This window comes from Rhinolophus sinicus, linkage group LG11, assembly GCF_036562045.2.
Source record: "Rhinolophus sinicus isolate RSC01 linkage group LG11, ASM3656204v1, whole genome shotgun sequence".
Classification (NCBI taxonomy): Eukaryota; Metazoa; Chordata; class Mammalia; order Chiroptera; family Rhinolophidae; genus Rhinolophus; species Rhinolophus sinicus.
The window spans coordinates 45486085-45511929 of record NC_133760.1 but is presented as its reverse complement, the minus strand read 5'-3'; the positions used below and the strand labels follow the sequence as shown (position 1 = coordinate 45511929).

Below are 25845 nucleotides of genomic sequence, written 5' to 3'. Positions count from 1 at the left end.
GGGAAACGTGGTGGTAGTAGTAGTAACAGGCAGGCCTGAAAGCAGAGAGCCTGCTTCATACTCTCAGTTCCCCTACCTCCCAGCAAGGTATTTCATGTCTCTGTGCCTCTGTTTCCCGGCCTGTGAAATAGGGATATGCTGGTAGCTACTTTGTAGCGCTGTTGTAAGGATCAAATAAAGCGCTTAGGATAGTATTCAAAAAAGTTACACCTTGTGTCGTAAATGTAACGATTTGCTTTCTTCACCCAACAAATACTTATTTGCAACCTCTGGAGTCTACTCTGTGGCAGACACTGGGCCAGGAGCTGGGGATCCCACTTGGCAAGGCCCCAACCTCCTTCCAGTCAAGGGGGTCAGGGGACTGATGTATGCGGGTTGTCTACCCAGGGCCTGACACCCCATTCCTTGGTTCTCCTGGAAGGAGTCTAGTGGGAATCCCAAACTCAGCTGTGTCCAGAGCAAAGCTGACCAGGTGATGAGGCTGGGAAACCAGAGCGAGAGCCCCAGGGGGCTCCAAGGAGAACCCTCTTTACAAAGCTACCATGGAGCTCTGCTTGCCCTTGTTTTGTAAATGTTGACAACTCATTGAAGTATTTTAATTATGTTGTTAAGTGGGATTGGGCCCAGGTGGGCAGTTTGCAACCTCCCCTGACTGGTGGGTCTGGTTCATTCTCTGAAGAACCCATGTGGCCTTGCTGCCTGCCCTCCTCCCCAGGAGGCCAGGGTGGTGCGTGAGCAAGAGGGGGCCCTGTCCAGTGCCCTACCCCCACCAACTTCCAGAGCTTTCCAGCATGGCCTACAGTATGAGCTGGGGGTGGGTGGGGGTGGTGGTGGGCACGGCAGTCTGGCTGCAGCAAGTGCCCCTGGCAGTGCTAGGCTCCCCGCCCGGGCCCCCCGCTGTGGTCCTGGGGATACTGCCTCCCGTGGGACACCAACCTGCCTTCAAAAAGCCAACAGACCCACAGACAAACTCTCTCCCTCCTCAGCCCTGCGAACTCCCAGACTTCCCAGGAAACTTGCCTCTAATCTAAGGAGTTGGGGGCACAGAACCTCCCTCCCCTGGGCCTGGGGGAGGACAAGCTCCCTCCTTTCCTCACCTTTCTCCCCAGGGCCCTGCCCCCAAGGCCCAGCCTAATATCCTGCAGAGAGCTCTTTCTACTTACATCTTCCAACAAGACCTCTTCCATATAAGTTCATGCCTGCATGCGATCTCCATTTTACAGACCAGAAAATAGAGGCTCAGAGAGGCTTGTGTCATGGGTCCAAGGTCACACAGCCCTTAAGGGATGGACCCAGGATCAAAATCAAGGCTTATCTCCCTCCAAAGTTGGAGATTTTCTCCTGTGCAGTCCGTTAATTTCAGTTTCTATACCTTGCCTGAAGCATAACATGGCTGTATTGATTTTAGAGGGATAAATTTAGATAAACATAGACAGATACAGAGATAAAGACGGTAACTGGAAACACAGACAATTTTATCAGGTGACAAGTCCGCATGGTGGGATACTCTTCCCCCAAATCTCCACCAACTCCCAAATTCTTCTTTCAATTTGTAGTTACAAAAGACTTCAAATTAGCAGAAAATAATACAGCAGATACCCACAGATCCCCAACACGTTAAGATTTTACCCCATTTGTTGGGGGCTGGCTTTCTTTGATATGGGCAATTGATGTTTTCTAGATCTTACTCCAATGTGGCTTAAGTCAAATCTCCTAGATCCCCTCAACCCTCTCCAACTAGACCAAAGCCTGTTATATTTCAAAATGTTGCTACAGGGCGCCCTGAGTCACCAGTGTTTAGGTATTCACACTTCAGGAGGAAGTCCAGGGGCCTTGACTGAAATTGGGATCTTGAACAGAAGCCAATCACCGTTGGACCCTGCGGGGGAGGGCCCTGTGAACCGGCAGTGGAGGTCGCAGGCGTGCCTTTTTACAGTGGCGCCATCTGAAGCTCAGGAAGCCAGACCAAAGACTGCCCTCTTTCTCTTCCCTGGGCCTGCCGCCCCATCTGCCTGCTGCTTTCCTTGGAATAGCGGACAGAAAGGAAGGGGCACCTTTAGAGGGAGGGGACTGGGAGACCAAAGCACTTGGAGAGAGGGAAGGGGCGAGGCTGCGCCCAACCTCCAGGGGAGACAGCTGCAGGGCCCTGGCAGGACCTCAGGGAGCTCGTTGGGCCCTGCTGAGGGGGAGCAGAGACATCCAGTGAGGCACGCAGGAGTTGAGAGGGGGTGATCACAGGTGCTCTCGGAATGAGATAGCAGGTCAGCCGTTCCCTGTGTCTAGGCTGAAGGGCTGTCCCGCCACGGTGGACCATCCACCAGCTCAGGCGATAGACGGTGGTTCCCGGGCTTACACATCTTTCAACATCCAGAAAGACACGCACCTTTTGGGGACATCCCTCATGCAAATGTATCTGTCAAGCTAATCCCAGGGCTCGGGAAATCGGGGACTCGAAAGCCAGAAATGCTGCATCTACTCTCGGGCGTCCTTGGATTCCCTTGAGCTTTCAGCAGGGTCACCGAGCAAAAAGCAGTGGGCTGATAGCAACTTGGGAGTGTTTCTGTTGCAAGTGACCTTTTTTTTAATCTAGCTTAAACGAAAAGGATGCCAGCGTCTGGCATGAGAGAATCTGGGTATCACCAGGGATACGGTCCCTCCACCACTCTGCCTCGCGAGATCTCCTGTGTGGTAACTTCATTCTCAGACCCCAAACAGTGATAATGTGGCTGCCGCAGACCCCATTTCCTCTCCAGATTCAAGGTCAGTGAGAAAGAGCCAGCCTCTTCCCTAACTCATGTTCCCTGGACCAGCTGCGGTCAGGCACCCACCACTTCCTGTGTGCCGGGCACCGTGTTACTCCGTCTACATCATCATCTCCTTCTGTCTTCACGCACATATCACTACTGGATGTCACGTTGATTTGTTTTTGCTTAATGTCTGTCTCTCCCACTCGATTGTAAGCTCCATGAGGACAGGGACCTTATCCATTATCCCTAGTGTCTAGAACAAGCCTAGAACAGCCTAGGATCTAAAATACTTATTGGAAAGAATACAATTTTACCCTCCCAGACGCAGGGAATGGATGTCAGGGGAGTTGACAGTTATTCTCACACCCCGACCAGCTCAATGCTGAGCCGGTTTCCCAATAACAGAGAATGTCTCATCTTCTCTCTCTTCCAATGCTCTGTTCAACCCCCTGAACTTCCCACCCTCCAGATAGAATTAATAATCGCCCAGTTTGCAGCTGGGGATAATGTTGCTATTCCATGATCTTTCCATCTCTCTCTTTTTTAAACACTGTATAAAAAAAATTATCATTGAAACTACAGAAACCCAGAAGGAAAATTAGCCACGGGTGCACCCAAGATGGTCACAGCTTTTCCTCTGTGCGTGTCACGAGCGTCTCATCATCCACGCGCACCTTGTTCTCACACGTTTACAGTAACAGCCGGCGTAAGACATTCGGCTACATAGTGTTGGTCAACATTCTGCAGTGCACACTTTTCCAGATCATGTTATCTTCCCCTCACTTATCTCCCCACTTCCCATGCCCACTTCCGAAGCTGGTAGTCCCGTGTATAACATTCTAGAAGGAGTCTCCATGCTCACCGGTCATATACAAACAAAAAGTACACGTATGGGAAGGGACGAGGGTGGTATTTGTGTTAAAATGTGCATCAATTTATAGACACTGGGCACTTGTACGCCTCTGGCTCTCCTCGTGGGAGCGCTCCAGGGCACTTGGAATAACGCCAACTCATTCTTTTTCGTGGCTACATAATATTGTATCTGTAGATGTGTCACAATTTAACCTTTCGTCTTGGACGTGATGTTTCTAGGTTTTTAGCCCTTCAAAAAACACTTTAATAAATATCTTTGTATATTTATCGGGAAGTCCCAGGATGGACTCTCAGGAGTGTGGTTGCTGGAAAAAGATTACGTTTTTTTGTTTACATTTTAATATATATTGCCAAATTTCTTTCTTCCCAAAGCTGTTAACAGTTCATATTTCTACCACCCATGTGTGAGACTGCCTTTCCCCACCCCTGACCAACCAGAACTAAGAGACCTACCCATTTTCAGTTTTGCTCATGTGATGGGCAGAAAGACGCATTTCATGTGGCTCTAATTTGGGTTTTTCTGGACCAGGAGTCATATTGAGCTCCTTTTTATGTGTTTTTGGCTGTTTGGGTTTCCGCTTCTGCAAAATGTCTGGCTGTATCCTCAACCTGTTTGGCCGAGTGGGGAGTGGGGGCTTTGGCTATGTGCTTATCTCAATGCGTGCATTATCATTATTTAGGCCCCCAAATGCTGTGAGCTCCACCTGGGAGGGAGGCGCTGTATCTTATTCCTGGCCACAGCGGAGCCCAGCTCACAGCGGGACTTTAGGAAACAGTGGATGAAGGAAAGCGCCTCTGCCAGCCCTGGGAGTCTCGTTTTGCAGCCCTCACATTCAGTCACCTGGGCAGGCCACTATGCCCTCCCAACAGGAGGACCCAAGCGTGTTTATTTCTCCTAGCTGACTGCCACAGGAGCCTTTCGCCAGCATGTTTGAAGAACCCCTTGGCCAACCAGTGGAACCTCATAAGTGCTCCCAACGAATTGCCTTCTACCTCCTCTGCCTCCTCTCTCCTCTTTCCCCAAGAAAGCAAGGTCATCCCCCAACCACTTTGCCATGGAGCACCTGGCCCAGGAAAGTCAAGTTCTTCTCCTCAAGAAGCTGTTCTCAAACTCCTTCCTGCTGTGAGTGGGACAGAATGGAAAAAAAGGGATGGGGACCTCCCAGCGATGACCCTAAATCGCTTCTCCTCCAGGGCCTGCTCGTGGGGTTTGGCTGGATAGAACGGGGCCGGCTTGAATCCTGGCCGTCCATGTCTTACCTCATGGGAGGCAGCAGTTCTTTCCCCCTGGGGTGGAGCAGGGCGGACAGACTCCCCCTTCTGATCTCCAAAGGAACATCTGATTAAATCACGATGCCCTCCCCCCCATGCCAAGCTCAGGACCACTGGGGCCTCAGCCCTGCCATTGCCTGGGGTCAAACTCATTCATGCAACTAACTGGGCATCTATTATGGTCCAGGCCCCCTACAGGTGCTGGGGATACACTAATGATCAAACAGGCAATAATCCCTGCACTTGGGGAATTGACCCAATAACTTTGCCTTTCTGTAAAAGCAACCACAGACAATATGTAAACAAATGGGTGGGCCTGTCTTCCAATAACTTTGTCTATGCACACTGAAATTTGAATTCTATATAATGTTCATGCATGCTGAAATATTAGTCTTCTTTTGTCACTGCCCCTGCCCCCAAATGTATAAACCATTCTCAGCTTCAGGGAGGGCCATATAAAAACAGGTGGTGCCAACCCTTCCTAGATAATAAACTCTGACACTTACGCAGCCCATATACGTAAACTAACTCATTTCATCCTCATAATAACCCTGGGAGGTATGTCGATCCTGCAGGCTCCACTTTACGGAGAAGGAGAGACACAGAGGGTAAGTGATAGAGTTGGGGTCAGAATTTGAATCCAGGACCCCAAGTGTATGCCCTTCCGCATTACTCCATACCTGCAAAAACCCAACAAACTAATGAACAGGCGTCTTTGTTCAGTACCTACTATGTGCTAGACAGGGCTCGCCACTGAAGGTCCGATAAAGGAATTAAACTCCAAACAACCCCAGGAGACAGGCTTCCCACCCCCACGTGGAGGGGGGTCCTCACCTTGAGAGCCCTCAGGTCGCTCCCCTTCCTCTCGGTTTCCGTGACTTGCCCACCTTCCCCTCCACACCCCGCGCACCCACACTGCTCCTCAGCCTTCCCCACATTTCAGCTTGAATTCCACAGCCAGCGTGATGTTGCCGGCGTCTTCACGCGCCCAGATATTCGAAGGGGTCGGATTCAGGGCTAAACAGCCCCGGGAGAGAGAGAGACTGGGGAGCTTGAGCAGCACCAGAAAGACTTTAGGGGAAACGGATCCGGAGGGGAGTGGGGAGGGGGTGGAACCGAAAAGAACCTCTTCCTCAGAGCAAGGAAACCTCCGTCTGTCTCCTCCAGGTCTTCAAGTAGGGGGGAGAGGAAGCAGGTGAGCGTTCCGTGACTCCCAGAGCGTGGGGAAAATGCTTCTGGCATTAAACAAAGCCTTTTTATATTTAAACTGCCAGCCCAGGATTTTCAGAAAAGTTTCCCCAAGCGTCGCTGAGTGTGTGTGCACAAAAAATTATACACCGGTGGATAAACACAGTTAGATGCAGAAACACACACGTGTGCACTTTAAAACAGCCCAGCTCCGTCTAGACACAGCCACGACGGCCCACGCGCCCTTCACCCATGCGCCCCTCACCCACGCGCCCCCTGCGCCACGTCCCGGGCACGCGGCGGGTGCACTCACAGGCTGTTGCACACCCAAGTGCAGGGCCAGCCCGAGGACCAGGTTCCACGAGGAATTCCAGAGCCGCGGGGAGTGGGAGGAGGAGGAAGCCGCGCAGCGGGGGAAGGAAGGGAAGGAGGTGGGGAGAGGAAAGGGGGGGAGCCCCCGAGGCCGAGAGCCCGCCAGGGGCCAGGGGAGAGGTCGTGGGGGGCGAGGGCGGGAGATCAAGGCACAGCCCCCCACAGAGAGGCCGCCCAGCTGGCCCCGCAGGGGGGGAAGACCTCGGCGGGAGGCGGGGCGGGATCACAGGTCCAGGGGCACCAGGGGGCGGGCGGTAGGCTCGCCCGGAGGGGATGCGTGGGGGAGGGGAGAGGTCAGGGTGCGGCTCGGCCGCCAGGGGCAGGGACAGCTGACCAGGGCCCAGCTGACCGGGAACCCAGAGACTGTTGTCATCTCTAGGCAGAGGCTGGGGACGCGGGGTGTGGGGACCAGTGGGCAGTGCGGTGGCTCGGGCGTCCCCTGCCGCCCGGGCCCTGCGCGGTGTCTCCCTGGGATCGGAGAGACCAGTGGAGAGAGAGCAGGTTCACTGGGGCTACAGGGCTCGCAAACCCGGGGCCCCTGGGCCCTGGTCACTGGCCAGCAGACTTGTGTGCAATTGTTTTTCCTCTGAGTCCCTGTAGCTGGAGTCTGGGCCCTTTAGTTCAGAGGAACACAGAAACCTGGTCCGAGTTTGGTGGAGAAGAGAATCTGTGTCCTCTCCCAGCCCTGACATAAACCTAGCCCTTCTCTGTAGGGTTTGCCCTGTCTGCCCCTCCGCTGAGGGCACCTCCCAGCCTAACTTTGACAGTGAGATCGCTTGGGTCCCGGCTTCCCAAATTAGCTCCGCTCCTCCCTCTCCGTGTACCCTGAGGGAGGCCCGCCCCCCCCCCCTCAGTTTTCTCATTGGTCAAATAGGCAGTCAGCCTACTCTCTGAGGACTCCCTAGGGTACTCTCAGATCCCCATGCACGTGGCAGCTTTGAGCTGGGTCAGTCCACGCCCCACCCCACGTAAGTTTGGGTACGTTTTTTGGCATTCCTATGAAAAGAGAGCCTTGGCCATACACTGTTAAAGTGAGTACATGATGCTGTGTTCACGGAACCTCTTCCCAGACCCCACATCTGGCCAGAGGTGGAGCTGTGACCCATGTTCCCCAAATTCCAGCCCTGGGCAACTCTCCGCTCTCTCATTTTTGAAAGCAAATGGGCTTGTTTCCTAAGGCCAGGTTCAAGCCACTAAGTCAAAAGCAGCCCCCAGCTGCTTTCCCCTTAACTCACTGACCCGCATCTCTGCACCAAGCCCTTTCCAGTCGCGAATACTGCCTACACTGCCCACGGCCCCATTGATCAGGTCTCTAAGACAAGGCTCAGGAAAGTGACACAACTTGCCCAGGTCACCCAGCCAGCCAGGGCACAGCCAGGATTCAGCTGTGTGTCTGGTGCCTTCTGTTTAGCAGGAGGCCCCACCCCCAGGCCATAAATCAGCATCTCTGGGAGGAGTAGGGGTCAGCTGTTTTCTACACACCAGGAGATCCTCCTGTGTAGCCCCAGTGAGAACCGTAGCACTAGATGTCACAGATTTCCGTCCAAAGCTAGCACGCGGGGTACATGGACCCAGTCTGGCTCACTGGAATGTTTTCTTTGGCCCCCACAGTGTTTTAGAAATTTTTGAATTCCTTGCCAGCAGGTATAAGTCAGGACATTTCACACCAAAATCTGGATTTCTGACTTTTTCTTCACCAGTTGGAGAATAGGACAATGTAGGATGCATTCCCATTAGGCAGCCACTTACATTTGACTGTTCCCTTGCTGACTTTGCTCACTGCACAAACAGGGAACTGATGGCAGGGGGTGGGGCAGAGGTTTGTCCACATACCCACAGGCCAGGTTCAAGGGACAGAACTGGGACTGGGGAGAAACCAGGTCTCCCCACCCTCAGGTACACAGCTGCCTCTGAATCATTTTAAGAGGAGGCCACCCTGCATGTCGGAGAGACCCCGTCACCCCTGGAAGCAGGACTGGTGCGTCTGTACGTCCGCCTGGGAAGGCTGTGCTCCCAGCATACACCCTAGGGGAGGCAAACCCTACGCAGACCATCGTATTGGATTAGGGTCCACCCTAGTGACCTCATTTTAACTTAATTACGTCTTTAAGACTCTAGGTCCAAATACAGTCACAGTCTGAGGTACTGGGGTTAGGAGTTCAACTATGAAATCTGGGAGACACAATTCAGCCGTAACGGGGAGATGTGGCTGCCTGCTACCATGGCTGGGGCAGAGAAGGAATAGTCAGGAGGACAGATGATGGCTGCCCAGATGCCCCCTGGCCCCAATGCCGATTGCCAGCTCCCTGAGCCCTGGTCCATGGGAGAAGGGACAGAGCTACCTCCTGGAGGACGGAGCCTAAAGGGTAAGGTCCCTTCCCACAGGTTTCACACACTCAGCCCCTCTTGTGGGAGTCTGTGCCCCAGTACTGCGGGGTTAGTCTCCCCAGACCCTTCTTTGATGAAGGCTTTGTCTCCAGGGCCAGAAAGGGCACCCAGGACCCTACAACCACCTGGACAGCTCACCATCCACCCTCCTGCCCAGATGGATCAGGGACCAAGAACCTGTCCCCAGCAGCTTCCTCCAGCTCTCCTCTCCACCAGAAGTCATTCTCAAACGTCCCCAGGAAGTCTGCCTGCCAAGAAACAGTGACGATAAAAAGGTCCCTTAAACTCACACAGGGCTTCAGGGCTTTTCAGCATTTGTGTTATGTCAGCCTCACACTTGGCTGGGTTTGGCCAGAGCTGGAATGTGTGCTGACTGCAGCCTTCAAGCCTTCAGGAGGCAAATCCTGAAGCCACGACCACAACCAGGGCTGGGCTCACCCTGGGCTGAGAGGGTGCTCCCCCCTTTTCCTCCAGCTCGCTGCCCCCACGCTGGTGCTGGCTACCATTGGTCTCACCTGAACAAGCGCAGTCTGCCTCCTAGGAAAGTCCAGCTCCCTCCTGACCTCCGGACCCCCTGGCATTTGCACTTGCTGTCCTCTGCCTAGAATGCGGGAGCTAACATGCTCGCACTTGCTGTCAGCCTCCCACGAGCTCCTGTTTCTCTGAGGGCTTTGACGTGTCCATGTTTTAAGCACACTGCATGGCTGCCCTGGGCCACCTGCCCACACTCCCAGCATCCTCTGCAGCGAGGGCCTGGGTCTTTCCAGCTCAGGTGGTGGAGAATGCCTGCCTCTTGTGTTCACCCTAACCCCACAAAGAAATAGGCACTGATCTGTTCTGCCCACATATCTGTAACCTCCACGTGGAACCTTCCGTCCAGCCGCCCCACTGCCACCTTGGAAATACTTCAGCCTGAGCCTGGGGCTGAGCTTGGGGTAGGGTCTGGGGGTGCGAACACTGTGCCCAGGGTTCCACATCCTCTAATAGGCTCAGTCTGCCCCAACTGCCCCTGGACACCCTCTAGCCCCTGGCTGCCTTCCCAGGGCTCAGGCATACCTTCCAGAAGGGCTTAGTCAAGGTCATTGCATTAGTGTCCTATGGCTGCTGTAACAAATTACCACAGACTTAGCAACTTAAAACAACACAAATTTAAATTTTAAAAAAAACCAATCCAATTAAAAAATGGGCAGAGGGGATGGCTGGTCAGCTCAGTTGGTTAGAGCCTAGTGCTAATAACACCAAGGTTGCCGGTTCGATCCCCGCATGGGCCACTGTGAGCTGTACCCTCCATAAATAAATAAATAAATAAATAAATAAATAAATAAATAAAATCAAAGAAATACTATATTAGTAAAAATAAAAACAACTTAAAAAAAATGGGCAGAGAACATGAATAGACATTTCTCCAAAGAGGACATACACATGGCCAACAGACACATGAAAAGATGCTCAACGTCATTAATTATCAGAGAAATGCAAATAAAAACCACAATGAGATACCACCTCAGGCCTGTCAGAATGGCATCATCAGTAAATCAACAAACAACAAGTGCTGGTGAGGATGTGGAGAAAAGGGAACCCCCGTTCACTGTTGGTGGGAGTGTAAATTGGTGCAGCCACTATGGAAAACAGTGTGGAGGTTCCTCAAAAAATTAAAAATAGAACTACCTTATGACTCAGCAATTCTACTCCTGAGTATTTATCCAAAGAAATCCAAAATACTAATTTGAAAAAATATATACACCCTTATGTTTACTGCAGCGCTATTCACAATAGCCAAGATATGGAAACAACCGAAGGGCCCATCAAGAGACGATTGGATAAAGAAACTGTGGTACATTTATACAACGGAGTATTACTCTGCCATAAAAACTAATGAGTTATTACCATTTGTGACAACATTGATGAACCTAGAGGATATTATGCTGAGTGAAATAAGTCAGACAGAGAAAGACAAATACCATATGATCTCATGTATACGTGGAATCTAAAGAACAGAATAAATGAGCAAACAAAACAGAAATAGACTCATAGAGAAAAAACTGACAGTTGCTAGATGGGAAGGGGTTTGGGGCACTGGGTGAGAAAGGTGAAGAGATTAAGAAGTACAAAGTAGTAGTTACAAAATAGTCACAGGGATGTAAAGTACACTATGGGCAATATAGTCAATAATATTGTAAAAACTATGTATAGTGTCAGGTGGGTACTAGACAAGTCAGGGAGATCACTTCATAAATTATATAAATATCTAACCACTATGGGGCAGGGATAGGAGGTGAAGGGATTAGGAAGTACAAAGTGGTCACAAAAGTCACGGGGATGTGAAGTGCAGTGTGGGGAATATAGTCAATAATGTTGCATAGATTATGTAGGTGTCAGATATACTGGACTTCTTGGGGAGATCACTTCACAGATTACATAAATGTATAACCCCTGTACCGTACGCCTGAAACTAATATAACACTGAATGTCAACTATAATACACACACACACACACACACACACACACACACACACACACACACACGGCCACGGGGTGCAAAGTACAGCATAGGGAATGGCGTCAATGGGGTTGTGATGCTATGTACCATGTCACAGGGGTAGTAGACGGGTGGAGGGAGGGAGTGCTCCCTTTGTGAGGGGTGTAAATGTCTAATCAGTATGTTGTTTTGTACACCTGAAACTACTAACATTAAATTTAAAAAAAATACCGACAGAAAAAACCCTCAAATTTATCATCCGACAGATCCGGACGGAGGTCAGAAGTCTGCAGCGGGTCTCCCAGGGGTGACATCAAGGTGCTGTCAGCACTGCACTCCCCCTGAGGGCTCCGAGGGAGAACCTGTTTCCTTGTCTTCTGCGGCCTGTAGAGGCCACCTCCACGTTTTGGCTCATAGCTCCTTCCCCTGTCTTCAAATCCAGCAGCACAGCTTTTCCAAACAGTATCGCATTCCAACCCCTTCCCCTGCCCCCCTCTTCCACTGACCAGGGCTCCTGTGATTACACTGGACCCGGTAGGAGAACCAACAAGGATAATCTCTTCATCTTAAAGTAGCTAAGAGCAGCCTCCATTCCATCTGCAAGCTGATTCCTCCTCACCATCGTATACACCATCTTCAGAGGTCCTGGGGATTGGATACAGACACTGTGGGTGGGGGACATTTTTCTGCCCACCACAGGGAACGACAACCTTTTTTCTGCCAACCACAGGGCCCAGTTAGAGAGAAGGCACAAGTGGCAATTAGGCAGCGTGGCCCTGCATGCAACTTCCTGGGTTGAAGGTCACCACTTACGAGCCAATGACTTTGGGCACCTCTCTTTTCTGAACCTGAGCCTCCTCATTTTTCAAACGCGGGAGGAAGTGCTATCTCTATGCAGTGGAATACTACTCAGCAATGAAAAGGAATGGACGATCGATACACCCATCAAGGGGAATGAACCTCAAAATTATAATGAATGAATGAAACCAGACCCAAAAAAGTACATAGTGCATGATTTTGTTGATATAACACCCTAGACAATGCAAAGTAATTTGCAGTGACACAAAGTAGATCAGCAGTTACTTGCAAACTTAAGGAGTGGGGGGGAGTGGACAGGAGAGAGGGCTTACAAGGGGGCACAGGGAAACTTTTGGGGGTGATGGATATGTTCACCTGTCTTGATTGTGTTGATCTGTGTGGATATATGTGCACGTGTGTGTATATACTTACATGTCAAAACATCAAATTATATATTTTAAAGGTGTAGTGTATTGTACGTCAAGTATACCTCAATAAAGCTAGTGAAAGTGGGAGTTTCTCCTCATAGGGTGGTGGAGTAGATGAATGAGTTAATTCATGAAAAGCCATAGGAGGTACATCCTCCAGCCCCAGTCAAGCCTTCAGGGAACTGCAGCCCTGTGCAATGTAATGTATTCACTGCTGCATCAGGACAGATGCTGACCCAGAACCACCCCGCTAGGCCGCTCCCAAATTCCTGACCCACAGCGTATGCAGGAGATGATTTGTTCCACGCAATGGACATCTAACACCACATCAAGATGGCTCCCGGGGTTCCAGCTGGATATCAGACAGATGAGACTCAAGGTAGGGGAGCTGTCATGGGGGGAGACTCCATTTGGGGGATGTTGAGCTTAGGGGTCTGGGGTGGAGGTGGCGCATGTGCACTGGGCATAAAGTTTTTGGGGGGTGAGATCTAGAGAGGGGAGAGAGACCTGGGACCATCAGCAGGTGAGCAGGTAAAGAAGGAAACTTTAGGAGTGGGAACGGTCACCCGAGAAGAGTGTACAGAGTAGAGGGCTGGGTTGGAGCCAAGGGGGAGACCAGCAGTGGAGGGGCGAGCAGAGGGGAGGTCTGAGGCGAAGGGTCAGAGAGATGGTCGCAGACGGGGAGGCAGCGGCGCTCATTTGGGAAGGGCAGAGCTAGAGGGAGCGCTGCAATGCCGTGGGAAGTGGGGTGAGGCCCCTGGGTGACCTCGCTGGGAGAGAACAGTTTTCTGGCTTCTGTCCTGCGTCCCTCTGGCTGAGGGTTTCCACGTTACATCCTACTGAGGGTCAGGACCAGCAAACCCCACCCTGGACCCAGTTGGTTCCCTCAAGTCCTCCAAGCTTGGGACACCAGTCAGTCAGCAAGGGCTCATGGGAACAGGACCCTCATGTTCTTGTCTCCAGCTCCTAGTGCTTACTCTGCTGACAGTGGGGTTTTTTTTTTCCATTCCTTTCAACAGCTTTCTTAATTTCCGCTTCCTTTCTCCATGCTCCTGTCGGGGGACTGAAATATAGAGAAACCCACCTCTAAACATACTCAACAGAAACACACTCACAAGTCCGTCCTTTCAGACTGGGGAGGTTCCTCTTAAGATCCTGTGTCTTCTCGAGTAATTTCCGTGGCAGCAGCTTCAAGGGGAGGAAAAGGCTCCTTAAACACCCTACGCAGCGTCCATGTGGGACCACCTCCGCTTCCCTGAGTTCTCAAAGCCCAATTTAATCCGCGCTTATTAACACATAACATTTTAATTTGCCTTTTCAATATGCTCTGCACTGTATAAGCGTAACAAATTTAATAATATCAGAAGTAAGGATTTCATATGTTAATTACAATGCTTCCCTTTCTTTGAGAGGCTCTATCCAGTTGGGGTAACCCCTGTGGAAGACAGACCTCTAGAAAACGAGGTGCTTTCCAGTCCTCTCCCTCAGCCTCCCCCCAACTGCTGAGTTAAAAGCAATCAACAAGAAAAAATGGCTTTCTTAGGCATGGAAAATTAGCTGAAATCTAATGTTTTCTAGTGTCTTGTGTTTGTTCCTCCAGGTGCAGAGGCTGAGACAAGGGTTCCAGAGCAAGCTGTTGACATGGGTAGGGGTGCCAGGAAGTACCAGCGGGAGCGAGGGGGCACAGATAGGGAGGAGGCCAGAGACCAGCAAAGGGTGGGTTATCAGCCTGTTACCACTGAGGGCACCTGGGGTGCGTTCCTGCAGACAGGCCTGGGGACCAGTGAGAACTAGATGGGGCTGAGGACGCAAAGCCAAGTTAGCCTCCTGGCACGCGGGGTCTCAGCTCACACTCCCCACATAAGAACACAGGATATGGTGAGGCCAAAAAGGAACACCCACGGAGCCATAGATAGGGGAGTCATACCACTATAGTCTCGCTGGCGGCTGGGTTGGAGACAAAGAAAGCAGGAGCCACACGATCCATAACCCCCGTCCGTCCGCTTTTCTGCCAACCAACCTCATTTGCTAACTGCAATCCGCGCCTCTCTACAATCCGCAATCTGCGCTTGCTAGCTCAGCCATGGCAGTTATATCAGTGGCTAATGGCTAACCGGTAACAGCTGATGGCCAACTAGTCACAGCTGATGGCCATCTACTACCCGAGCCAGCACCCTTCCACGTGAGGCCGAGAGCCTGGAAACTGCTCTCTGGGACTCTGTCCCCACGCCTCCCCACTCCTGGGAATCAATTGTCTTAGATTGGGTCCCCCCATCCCCACCAGGAGATCCCAAGATGAGGATTCCAGGGCAAGCAGATTATTTGGGAGGCAATGCCAAGAAGCAGCATGAGGGGGTGGGAAGAGAGGCAGGGGAGAGATGGGGCTGACTTAAAGGCGTGTCTTCACGCAGGTGACCCCTGGGAGACCGACAGAAGAATGCCAGAGGGATTTCACTGCAAGTACAAGGAGGCTGGCTCCTCAGGCCTCTGGCTTGCCTCTTGCTCAGATGAAGTGAGTTTCAGGGGCCAGAGAAAAGTCAGGGGTGGGGAGCTGGAGGCCGGCAGATGGGTAGGCCCACTACAGTGAGTGCTGAGGGGCAGGGGCAGGCTTACAGTGTGGGCTGCATTCCACCCCCTCATCTGACCTATAAGGCTGACTCCTGACTCCTGAGGTGAGGTGGAGGGAGGAAGGGAAATCATTCAGGCAGACAGGCTGATCTGCGCGCCACTCCCTCCAGGAGTGAGTGAAACGGGAAGCAATGTGTCCTCTACCCAGCCGTCTCAGGCCTCATTTCTCTCACTAGGAGACCACCTCCTTGCACCGGATGACTCTAATGTTTTCAGATTTGTCTTTTTCTTACCACTTGCTCATAAACACAAACCAAAACCATCACCCAGTCCAAAGAAAGCGGCCATGTTGGATTTCGGGGCCATGGGGTCTCCAACACGGCTGCTTCCTAAGGTATAAAGGATGCCTCCTGTGGGGCTCCCAGGCCCACCCCCCACCCCGTGCCCTTCTGTGGCCCCATCACACCTGTCATCACTTGTCAGTCCTGGTCACTGTCTTCCTTGTGAGATTCTAAGCTCCACGACAGAGACAGGGCGCCGTCTGTGCTCACCACTGTCTCCCTACCTGGTGGCCAGGGCCTGGCCCCGTGAGACCCTCAGTAAATAACCATCCAGTCAACGCACGAAGCAGCCACTTATGCAGTCTGTGCCATGTGCCCGACGCTGAGTGCTCTATGAGCATTCTCTCATTGACTCTCACACTCACCCCAGAGACAGGGCTTTTGTACTAATTGTTTAAAAGCAGGGTTGCTCTTCTTATCCCAATTTTACAGATGAAGCAACTGAGGCTTGGGTTAAGCAACTTGCTGTAGCAGACGCTGTGGGTGCTCCATCCGCACCCCCTCCCCGCTGTACCACTTCAGCGCCCAAAGCCCTGACTTCCGACTGCCAGCTCCTCCATCTCTGCCTGAGGTCTTTTTCTGGTCAGCCCGGTTGACTCCGCTCATGCACACAGCTGGCCCTACTGCTGCGGGTTAAGCTCCTACGAGCAGCCCACAACCAACGGTGATAAGAGCTGTCGTGCGGGAGACCCTGCTCGCTGCGCCATTTGTCGTGCGGGGCGGCCTGCAGGGTCTCTGCTCCCGCTCCCCACACAAGAACGCAGGATATGGTGAGGCCAAAAAGGAACACCCACGGAGCCATAGGTAGGGGAGTCATACCACAATGGTCTCACTGGAGGCTGGGCCCACCGGACGCTGACCTGCCGTCCGCCTTTCCGCCAACCGACCGACCGACGACTCTCCTCCACTCTCTCGACTCTGTTCCTCTCCTCTCTTCCGCTCTCCTCTTCCACTCTCCTCGGCAGTCCTCGGCAGTCCTCGGCTCTCCTCCGTAGCCGTAGCAGTTATACCAGTGGCCAATAGGCTAACCGGCCACAGCCGACGGCCAATCAGCCACAGCCGAGCCAGCACCTTTCCACGTGAGGCCGAGAGCCTGTGAACTACTCTCTGGGGCTCTGTCCCCACAGAGCCTGCATAGAAATCCCCCAGGTCCCTAGCTCCGGGTACACCAGTCCCCAGAGTTCCCTGGACGGGGTGAGCCCCAGCGGCTCGACCCCCTCTTTACTGGCTTCCTTCCCTTCCCTGCCTCACGCCCCCACTCCCTTTTTAGGGCTCCCTCAGGTCACCTCTAAATGAACACTGGCTTCTGAATGAGCGGCTCTCAGAGTCAGATCCAAACACTGGAGGACTCAGTGTCTACACCCTTCACCTCGGTGCTGCCCTGAGCACATCAACGACCCTCAGGTTTCTCCCAGCAGAAGTTTTTGGGGCTGGCTGATGTCCCCATGCTCCCTGGAGTTCCCACCTTGGCAGAACCATTCAGCCTCGTGAATGCAGAAGCCCAGAGGTAGAATTTTAAGTAACTGGAAGGGACTCCATACCTCCTTGTTATTCTAGCCCGGTCTTCCCAGAGCCTTCGGAGACATGAAGGCTTGGGCTCCCTTCCACCTGTTCCAACCTCTCCCGCTCCAGCTATTTCTCTGCCTTTCACCAGACCTCACTTGAAATGTTCTCTTTAGAATACAAACCGGGTATTTCCTGCCGGCTGGTGATGAGAGACAGGGCCATCTGGTGATGGCCACAGTCTAGGATGAGCAGCAGGCTCCCTCACACCTTACTCCAGACGAGCGCCCCTTTTCATTCTGAGGGGCAGGAGGGAGGTCAGCCTCCCATGCCACCTCCACTGGGTTTTGCCCCAGGGACCAGCTGCCAGGCCTTGGCTTGGCCTTTCTCGGCCAGCGGTGAATTCTCATTGCTTCCTGCTCCTCACATTCTGGAAGGCAGAACTTTTTTTTTCCCCCAAATAATTGCCTTGGCCCTTCTTCCCCCACAAATGGTAAATTCCTGAGATGGAAACCCAAGCCTTGCCCTGAGCACCTAAATGAACTCAGAGTTCCCAGGGAGCCCCCCCCAATCCATCTTCTACCCCAACAGGTCTCCCCCCTCCCCACTGGCCCCTCCGAAAACATTCTCCAAATGAGGAGCTATCAAGGTGATCTTCTACTAAAACTTTCCAGTGGCTTCTCTCACACTTAGAGTAAGAGTCAGCCTGCACCCACGGCCAGCCTGGTGCAGCACAATGTGCCCCCTCCCCCCGACCCTGCCTCCAGAGCGCCCCTGCACACCAGGCACTGACACTCTGCCATCTCCTGTCCTGGACCTCCTCCCGGGGGGGTCTTCCTTCCTTGGCGTCTTTGCCCTTGCGTGGGGCCTCAGGCCATGCATCAGGCCTGCGTGGAAATGTCTCCTCCTCAGAGAGGCCGCCCTGGTGCCCTGTTTCACATCCCCCCATCTCGTCACTTCCAGTCCAGTCTTGCTGACTTACTGTCACCACAGCCCCTTTCACTTTGGGAAGACATTTGATTTGTCTGTTTACTGGCTGCGGGCTCCTTGAGATCGGGGACTCTGGCCCTCCCTCCCATCAGCTCTGTGCCCCCAGTGCCTGGCAGGTGCCTGGCACAGAGCTGTGCTCAGTAAACATGGGCTGAATGAATGCCCGTGTGATTGAACTCCATGGAGAGCGACTACCAAGAGGAGCTGGAAGAAAGGGAGGAAGACGCTGCCTCCTTGCACCCGTGGCCCCAGGGAAGACAGGCTCCCTTCCCCCACTGGAACTCCAAACAACCAATGGTATTTAGGCGGCGTCTGTCAGCTGCTCCTGGCAGGTCCTTCTGCCACCTTTAACTGCCAGATACGTCCTTTTCCACCCAGGCCTCTCACAGCCCCAGGGGAGGCCCCACCCTCCAGAAGCTCAGGGAGATCAGCTCCCGTCACGGAGTGGGGTCCTGGCAACCAGGCCCTGGGAACACTGGATCCTCGGGGGCTTTCTTCAGGTTTCTCTGGGTCCCCAGGGTCTTTGGTGGCCTCTGCTCAGCAACTTAGGCCCCGAGAGAGGACAAGTCCCTGAGGGAAAGGACTGGAAAGAAAGGCTGCGGGGTCAGGGGCCCTCCTGGGAAGGGACCCGAGGGGCATACAGTTCACTTGGGAGTTGCCAGGCTCCAATCACCCACGGCCCCCTCCCAGGGGCCCTGCACCGATGGGAGATGGAGTCAGGGAACAGCAGGCCGTGTCCTCAGAGGAAGCCTCAGGTCACTGGGAAGTTGCTTGGAAAAGTTTGCCAAGCTCTCCCTCTCCCCCAGGTGTGCCCTGGACCTCCTGGGTCCCAGCTTGCAGGGAGCACAGGGACGTGAGTCCCAGGAGGCCTGATGCCTGGCTGGCCTCACTCTTTCCGAGCTGAGCCTCAAGAGACAAGAGTTCGTGGAGAATCAGACTCTTGGCCCAAGACCTCGGGTCTTCCTGCATCCAGCCCTGCTCTCGAGCTTAGCCACATCTAACCTGCCCAGAACAGTGTTTTATCACCGACAGTGAGGAGGTGCTAGCCTGAGTCTGACTGCTCTTTCCTGTTTTCAGATAAAAGCATGGTCTACACTCTCCCCCAAGGTCAGATCACGTCTTTATCTTGGATGATAAGGAAATCTGACCTGAAGAGCAGACATCTGAAGACCCAGCATGTGAAGCAGAGAAGGGTCCGGAGACTGGGAAGCAGCCATCTTCCCTCCTCCACTCATCTTTCTGCTTAAGCAGGACTGAGCAGGACACACGCGGGCCGAGAGCTTGGGCGCTAGAGTCGGACATGGGGACAAATCCCAGCTCTGCTCCTTACCTTTGGGACCTCGGGAAGGGGCCACATCTCCGAGCGGTGGAATCCAGGCACCACCTCCTGGGCAGGACGACCTGGGATGACAGGCGCAGCTGTTCCTGACACTGCTGTCAGCACACAGTGTCCTGGTGACCAGGTTCTCCTACCTCGCCCTCCCTAGGACTGTAGACCCTCAATGTGCGTATTCTCCCCAGTCAGAGCGGAAAGTGTGTGTGTGTGGCGGGGGGGGGGGAACGGATGAGCACCAGCCCCCTCTGCCCCCCGCACAGGGGTGCTCATTCATTCAACAAACAGCGCTGCATGCAGCCTGTATCCCAGGTGCTGATGCCTCATTCATAGCCAAGGGGACCACCAGCCAGTCACCAGGTCCCTGTGGGAGTCACGCAAAGAAGGGAGTACTGGGTAGCAGGTGAGGGGCTCCACACACGAGCCTAGTGAGGTGGGGTCAGGGAGGAGGCGATGCTGGAGCTGAGTTTGGGGGATCAAACAGAGCCTCACTAGATGAGAGCGGCCAGGGGGGACCCCCAGCTGCAGGCAGAGATGCTTGAGCCAGTGGCTCCTGTCCCGAGGCCCACTTACTCATGTCATGTATTTACTCACATATATTATCTCACTTAATTGTTTAAACCGGTGTGGCGTACAGTGCAGTGGCGCCATCTTTGGTGCACGTGTGTTCCCGGTGTAGCCACCTCCCAGGTGTAGCCACAGGACTGTCCAGTCCCGCAGGCCCCTGGCGCTGCCCCTCTCTGTGCCCCCAGCCCCAGGCCCGCCGCTCACTTGTCGTCACCCAGGAGGGAAGGCCCCCCCTTAGAACTCGTATTTTGTAACATCCCTTTTATTGCCCTACGGTGACGTCCACAGGGAAGCCCCAACCTAACTAAAGAGAGAAGAAAAGGGAAGCATAACATACGCATGCGGATTTAGACTAACATGGTGAGTACAGCCGTGCGGGATGTAAATGCCCCCGTAGGAATATCCCAGACTGAAACCTTCCCACGGGGCGGCAGGCTCCCGACGAACACTCCACCCACCCCTGCTGTGGGCAGAAGGGCAGGCTGGGGCTCGAAGCCAGGACGGGGCTTGACCAAGGTCACAGAGCGGGTTATGGCAAAGCCAGGGCCAGCACCCAAACCTGGCTCCAAGGGACAGTGTCGCACAGGGCCCAACGGCAGGCGCTGTGGAGGCAGACACGAGCTTTCAGTCCTCACAACTGCAGTTTGCTTGTCTCTGTACTGGTGATGACAGGGGAGCCTTACAGGATTAAATGAGCTAATACACAGAGCGCTCCAGATGAGCACAGATGAACGCGCTTGTTCAGCTGAGGTTTATTGTGTACTTACTATGTTCCAGGCACTGGGCTGGGTGCGGGGGGTGGACAAAGCTTCCCAGCTCATGGTCCCTGCACCGATTGCACACGTGATCTCTGCCAGGCCACTCACATAACTGTCACCGCTCTGGGAGGGTGGGTCCTACTGCCTCCATTTTACAGATGAGCAAGTAAAGCCCCAGTCACCTGTCACATGAGACCTGGGCTTACAGTGAGCCCATGTCGACACCACAAACCACCCCTCCCTGGGGCAGGCAGAGTCGGGCTCCAGGAGAACACCCTGACTCTCTGGACCCCAGCCCCCTTTCTACACCCCTCCCCACCGCAGCTCCATGGACAGAGCCCATGCCACGTACCCATTCCACACACGTCTATGAAGCAACGCCCTGCAGCCCAGCCGAAAACTCAGCTTCGTGACGCCTGGAGTGCCACCACTTCTCACCACTCTGTCCCCCAGCTTGGCTGCCATCACCTCTCACCTGGACTATGGCCAGGTCTCCTGTGTCCCAGCGTCTGCCCTTGGCCTGGCTTGTCTAGAGCGGTAGAACTATTGTATGAGCTGCATATGGAATTTTGCACTTTCTAGCAACCACGTGACTAAGAAGAAATACACAACTTCAACACAGACCATGGAGACGTCGAAATTGTTGAAGATTTTGCTGACGTTGTACAGTCACCAATTCAAGGAGACGGCAGCCAAGACATCCAGAGCGGCTGAGACTCGGAAGGACAGCAATGGAAGAATCAGGAAAACTCACCAAAAGCAAAGATGTGTCCTCAGAGACCAAGAAAGACTGAGACCAGCCCCACCCTCGTCTTCCCAGTTACTATGTATGGATGTGAAAGCTGGACAGTGAAGGAGGCTGATAGGAAACAAACTGATTCGTTTGAAATATGAGGTGAGCACTACGGAGACGCTGGACCTCCAGAAAGATGGACACATGGGTCCCAGAGCAAATGTAGCTGAAACATCGCTGGAGGAAACATGACGAAACGGAGCTGTCCTACTTTGGGCCATGAGAAGGCAGGGATGCTCAGGAAAAACAGCAGGCAGCAGGAAAGAGGGAGACCAGACATGAGACGGTTGAGACCATAAGAGAAGCCCAGGCACGAGTCCACAGGAGCTGAGCGGGGCTGCAGGACAGTATGGATGGACGTCACTCATTCCCAGGGTCACCAGGAGTGGGGGCTGTCCCAATGACATGTAACACACACAGTAGCCACATTTTAAAAAGTAAAGAGAAATGGATAAAATTAACTTTAATAATACATATTTTAAGCAAATATATCTAAAATATTATCATTTGACATGGAATCAGGGTTTTAAAAGTTACAGAGATAGTTTACTTTCTTTCTCTCGTAGCAAGTCTGTGACGTCCAGCGGCCACGTACACAGCCAGGACCTCTCAATTCGGACGAGCCACATTTCAGGCACTTGACAGCCACATGTGGCCAGCGGCTTCCATAATGGACAGAGCCGCCTTATTCTGACACAGCAGCCAGCACGTCCCTTTCAAACATAGGCCAGGGCACGTCACTCCTCGGGGTGGAAGCCTGCAATGGCCCCCACTTCTGTTGGAGTAAATTCAAAGTCCTTTGAAAGGTGAGCGGGCCTACCCAGCCACCCTCAGGGCCTTTGCACTGGCTCTTCTCCTGCCCGGGACACTTCCACCCAGATCCTCCTGGCAGAGTGTCACATTCTCAGGGAGGCCTGCTGCGACCGCCCTCTTTAACGCACAGCCCTGCCCCCACCGTCTCTCTCCTGTCTCCCCCGCCACATGCAGGAGTGTTCCTCCAGAGCACCTAGTACCTCCTGACATACTGTAGAAAGCTATTTATCATGGCCACTATCTTTGCCTCCCTTGTTAAAATGTCAGCGGGGAGGGGTTTTTCTGTTATGTCTACGGCTCTATGTTCGATGTTTGGCACATAGTAGGTACTCAACAAATATTGTGTGGATGGAGGGATGGATGGATGGATGGATGCAGACCTGCTATGTGCCAGCAGGCAGGGTGGCCGGAAGCCACTGTTCCCCCACACATGCAAGCCAGGAGGACTGGGAAGCCTACAGGTTCCTGCTGGTTCCTACTGGTAGGACCGACCCTCCAGCCCTACCGGGCTCAGTGTGGCCACCCCTCCTGGAGAATTCCAGATGTACCACAGGGAACAGCAGGGGCCGGGTGCTGCCTGGGCCACCCTCTGAAAGTTTATTTCTTCAGGCCAGCTTCTCGTGGCTTGGGAGGTTTTAAAATAGTCAGTGTTTTAAAAACAAAAATCTCACAGTCTGCCCAATTAATGCTCACAGTTCATTGTTTATAATTGCACATAAAATTTTATAACGGGAAATTACAAGAGTTCTCTTTGAAGACTTCCCCCAAGGAACGGATTTGGGAAGAAAATCCCATTTCTGCTTTTCAAGGGACAGGTCCTTTTAGCAGGGCTCTGAGAGCTTCCCAAGAGATGAGCTTCTGGGGGCAGGAGCTTGGGGGTGAGCCAGCTCTGTGGATGGAGGGAGCAGCCAGCATGTGGTGCTCAGACCTTCACACTAGCCATCCTCAGCTCGGTGCTGCAGGGTCCAGAGGAGTGGCCCCCGCTTTTAGACCAGAAAACGGAGGCTCAGAGGGATTCTGACCCGGCCTGTCTCAGGGAGGTCACGTCCTTTGCCTTCACCCACAAAAGGCCACAACTTTAGCCTCTGAAGGGTCTCCCAATGGGCCTGCACATGGGGCCACAGAGACCTGCTGGCAGGAACAGAGGAAGGTCACGTCTGTCATACGAGGACATCCACTGGCTCCCAGACCAGCCCTGCAGGACCTAGGAATTGGTCAGTTTCTAAATGCTCTGACGACCTTCTGAAGAGCATGACTGCTCTGCCTATTTTTGGGATGTACTGGATCACACTTTTTGGATAAGTGTTAGCTTGTTCAATGCAAAAATTTTAAATATACCACAACTTTTGAAACTCCATTTGACATTTCTCCACTTGTTTTCATCCATCCGGAGACTCAAAAATGACAGTGCGTACAGCTCTCTGGACTCACAGAGGAACCCACGTGCAGACTCTGACCCCAAGCACATTCTATCTCCCCAGAGTTGCTGTGACCTGGGCCAGCGGTTCTCTCTCTGAGCCTCAGTTTCCCTCCCAGCATGCTCCGGTTCTCACTGCTGCCATGAGGATGCCCTGGGGGTGATGAAGGGGGACACCCCAGGCCTCACCGTGACCCCCCCAGCCAATGGCACCCCCACCCACCCGCTTACAGGGCCTTAGCAGTGCGGGCCCTGTGCTGGTGGGCTTGCAAGTCGTTCTCTATACGGATGCTTTGGGCCTCCCTGGAGTTCTGAGGTCAGGCTGTATGCAGCAGGTATTTCCGCAGCCTCAGAGCAAGCAGGACACACAACAGCAAATAAGTAAACAAGGGGATTCCAGAGGAACCTGGGTACTGTGAAAACAGGGTCACCAGAGACCAGGGAGGCCACTTGGAGGAGGTGACTGAGACCTTGATGATAAGAAGGAAGCAGAACGATGAAGAGCTGGGGGGGAACAACGCAAAGGCCCAGGGGCAGGGGCACTGAGTTTCCGGGAGACCCCGCAGGGGTTGAGCTTGTAGCTCCTGCTTTTGACGTATTTGAGGGACGGAAAGGAGTGTCAGGAGGGGAGGAGAGAGGGTGCAGACCATACGGTACCTTGTCTGCACCAAGGTTGTACGTTTCGTTGACTACAAGACTTGTCATCATGGCAGACAAGGAAGGGACAATCAGAGAGGGCCAGAGGGCACTGGTGAGCTAGATGTGAATCCCGTCCCAGTCTCTCCCAGCTAACCAGCTGTGCTGCACAGGTTACCAAACTCTCTGTGCCTCAGTTTGCTCGTCTGTAAAGTTGGAACTGAGCCTGTCTCGTAGGCTCTCACTGAAAGTATGGCTCACAGGGAGGGTGTGAGTGGCCTCCAGAGACAGCTCAGGCTGCTTAGACTTCTCCAAGCTCCCCTGGCTCTGAGTCACTGTGGTTTCAGAAGAGAGAACCAGAAAGGTGAGACAAAGGAGTCGGGACTTCGAAAACAGAGGCTGCAAACTGAAGCCCTGCAGGGCTTGGCAGGGTACTCAGTGACACTGTAGCCCGGTCCCCTCCGTCCCCTCTGCTCCCCTCTTTACATGTCTACCACATGGGTCGTTCATCACGCCTACCCAACAATGTGGACCCTCTCTCTCGAGACTGGCTGTCTGCCCCTCTGACTTTCCCATTTTGTTGGATTCATAAGAAGAGATATTGTACTTTCCCACTAACTCCATTATAGACGTGCATCACTTGACAATAGGGACACGTTCTGACAAATGTGGCCTTCAGCCATTTCATGTGGGAGCGTCACTGAGCGCACTTACACACCTCGGTGGTCCCGCCCACGGCACACCTGGGCCACCTGGGCCAGCCCACTGCACACCTGGGCTACCAGTTTTTATAGCATGTTACTGCACTGAGTCCTACAGGCAGTTGTAACACAGAGGGAAGTATCTGTGTATCTAACACAGAAAAGGTACAGTAAACATACATGAAAGATCAAAGGTGGTCCACCTGTGTAGAGCACTGACCATGAATGGAGCCTGCAGGACCGGAAACTGCTCTGGGGGGGTCAGTGAGTGAGTGTGAGTGAATGCCTAGGCCTAGGACATAACCGTCCGCTGTAAACACTGCCCCACAAGCCCTCCCCTGCTTCCTGCAACAGGGTCAGCAATAGAACATGGAAGCCGTCCGTGCTGCTCATGAACGGGGTGGGGCTGGAGCGATGGGCAAAAGGAGGGAAACTGACCGGGTGAGGCACAGACGGGCATACCAGCGCCTGTCAGGAGGGAGTGAAAGGCGGCCTGAGGACCAGCAGGAGTAAGAAATCACGACGGACAAAGCAGCTCAGGGGATCGCCATAGCAGCGTGGTGTGGCTGTGGCATGTTGGGGCAGTGGTCAGATTAAGGAACTTTGGGGGATTCATAAAAAAGAGGATGTTTAAATGGAGAGGGTATTGAACCGAGAAGCCAGGATTTGACTTTGTATCTGTGTTTGGTTCCATCGACGCTGTGTGGCACGAAGGACTCTCTCTGGCATTGAGCCGATGGGAGAAGTAAAACCTATCAGCACCCCCATCACTACAACCTGAAAACGTTCCCAAGTGCGGGACGGGCTGGCTCCACACCACCACGGGAAGCTTCCACAACGCGGAGTGGCCCTTCATGCTCGTGGGACAGCTCGTGGGAC

The 25845-nt window shown here is 53.3% G+C and overlaps 1 protein-coding gene across 1 annotated transcript in view; it reads right to left on the bottom strand.

Moving 5' to 3' along the window:
* Positions 1–16351, bottom strand: part of ZNF423 (zinc finger protein 423) — a 325408-nt gene extending 309057 nt beyond the window's left edge. The window contains exon 1 of the mRNA XM_074314930.1: positions 16275–16351. The gene's annotated coding sequence lies outside the window, so the exon portion shown is untranslated. The remainder of the gene's footprint in view (positions 1–16274) is intronic.
* Between the last annotated feature and the right edge of the window lie 9494 nt (positions 16352–25845).